This window comes from Plecotus auritus, assembly GCF_963455305.1.
Source record: "Plecotus auritus genome assembly, chromosome: 11".
NCBI classification, from domain to species: domain Eukaryota; kingdom Metazoa; phylum Chordata; class Mammalia; order Chiroptera; family Vespertilionidae; genus Plecotus; species Plecotus auritus.
In genome coordinates, this window is record NC_137777.1 from 53620713 (window position 1) to 53623205 (window position 2493).

The window sequence follows — 2493 nt, forward strand, 5'->3', positions numbered from 1 at the left end:
GGGGGAACAGGCCTGCAGGGGAGGGCAGTTAGGGGTGACCAGGCCTGCAGGGGAGGGCATTTAAGGGCAATCAGGCTGGCAGGGGAGCAGTTAGGCATCAATCAGGCTGGCAGGGTAGTGGTTAGGGGGTGATCAGGCTGACAGGCAGAAGTGGTTAGGGGCAATCAGGCAGGCAGGCAGGTGAGCAGTTGGGAGCCAGCAGTCCTGGATTGTGAGAGGGATGTCCAGTCCTACTGGAATCGGGCCTAAATGGGCAGTCGGACATCCCTCGAGGGGTCCCAAATTGGAGAGGGTGCAGGCTGGGCTGAGGGACACACCCCCCGTGCATGAATTTCATGCACCGGGCCTCTGGTCTATATATATAAAAGCCTAAGCGAACTTTGCAACTGAAACAACCGAATGGATGACTGAACAGGCTGCGTGGGGCGACCGGGAGATTAGTGAGGGATGACCAAATGACTGAGCAGCAGGCTGCATGGGGTGACCAGGCTGGAAGGAGGGGTAGTAGGGGTGACCAGGCCAGCAGGGGTGGCAATTAGGGGCGATCAGGCAGACAGGCAGTGAGCAGTTAGGAGCCAGTGGTCCCAGATTGTGAGAGGGATGTCCGACTGCCAGTTTAGGCCTGAGGATCGGGCCTAAAGCAGCAGTCAGACATCCCCTGAGGGGTCCCGGATTGGAAAGGGTGCAGGCTGGGCTGAGGGGGACCCCCCTGCACAAAATTCTAGTATAGAATAATGTTGTGGACTGAATGTTTGTTTCCTCAAAATTCACTTCTTGAAGCCCAAGCCTTCCATGAAATAGTGTTTGCAGGTGGAGCCTTTAGGAATGATGTGGCACAGTCTGAATCAGGGGTCCTCAAACTTTTTAAACAGGGGCCCAGTTCACTGTCCCTCAGACCATTGGAGGGCCAGACTACAGTTTAAAAAAAAAAAAAAAACTATGAACAAATTCCTATGCACACTGCGGGCCCGGGACGAGTCGGCTGCTAAGCAGGACAGGCAGCGGCACCGGGCAGGCCAGATAAATGTCCTTGGCGGGCCACATGTGGCCCATGGGCCATAGTTTGAGGATGCCTGGTCTGAATTAAGGATGTGCTAGATATAACAGACTTAGCGGGGACCTTGAGACACTTGGTGTTTGTTTGGCCTCCCGAAAGGTGGAGCCTCCCAGGTTGGGAATACTCAGTAGCGTTGTCACACTCTCTGGTGTCAGTAAGTGCTGTCTGTACAACCCGACTGGGAGAGGAAATGTGGCAGCTTGTTCCCGGCCCTTCCTGGACACCGACCTGTGCCTTTTCCCTGTTCTGATTTTAATCTGTATCCTCACCCTGCAAAAACTGTAGCCAGGAGTGTGATGGCTTTACTAAGTTCTGGGAATCCTACCAGTGAATCTCTGAACCTAAGGGTGGCCTTGGGGAACTCCCAAACTCCAGTATGCTTTTACACGGAGGCTATATTCATGTATAACTTTTACATTTTTTAAGCAAAGTTACACACACACATGCACGTAGACCCAAAGAAAGTGGATTTCAACAAAAGAATTAGCCACCTGTCAGCATTAAGACTTTCAAGCTTATGTCTCAATGAATATTACTCTTTTACCATTTGAATAATTTATAATCATACATGGAAAATTTTCTGCAAAAGCTCATATTTATCTGGTTTTAGAGGCACATGCCATTAGCAAGGTGGGAGACAGACAGAGGTCATGAGGCCTTGGCCAAAACTGGAGCCTGGCTCTTAGGTAACATGAACTTCACACATTATGTAACCTAACACTATTAAGACTTCTATATTTATAAAACACAGGTAATTCTAGGCATATTATTTTTGTGAGTTCAATTAATTAATCAAGAGGATTCAGAACAATGTCTTTAGCATTCTTGAAATATACATTTACTTCTATTATATGTATTTTAATATTTTTATTTTACACAAAGATAGATTTTATTGGTTTTAGTGTATCTTTGTGTTCACAAATGGATGTTGGCCAGGTATCTTTACTGAGTTATTGCATATGTTAGTAGATATTTCTCCTTTATGATAATTAGGGGTAGAATTGGCTAAGTATAAAGTTTTAAATGGAAAATCTGTTTTTAAACTGTATGCTATTTCTTTATTGTTTCAGGAATGTAGAATAGCATGAGAGTAACTTAAGATGAGCTTACTTTTAATTTTATTAGTTAACGCTTTTGGATGCTTATAAGATCCATTTTTTAAAAAAATTTTTCAAGTCTTTGTAAAAACAATGGCTCATTGTGCTTGCTTTAAATTCTGTCTAGTCACATCTATAACTTGAATTTCTTTTTTTCCACAGTTAAATATGCTTTTATTCAACAGATTCATTTATATTTTTAAGTATTGTTGAAAGTATTACATATGTCCTCTTTTCCCCCCATTGACCCCTTATAGCCCAACCCCACACTCCATGCGAGGCCTTCACCACAGTATTGTCTGTGTCCATGAGTTATACATATATGCATATAAGGTCTTT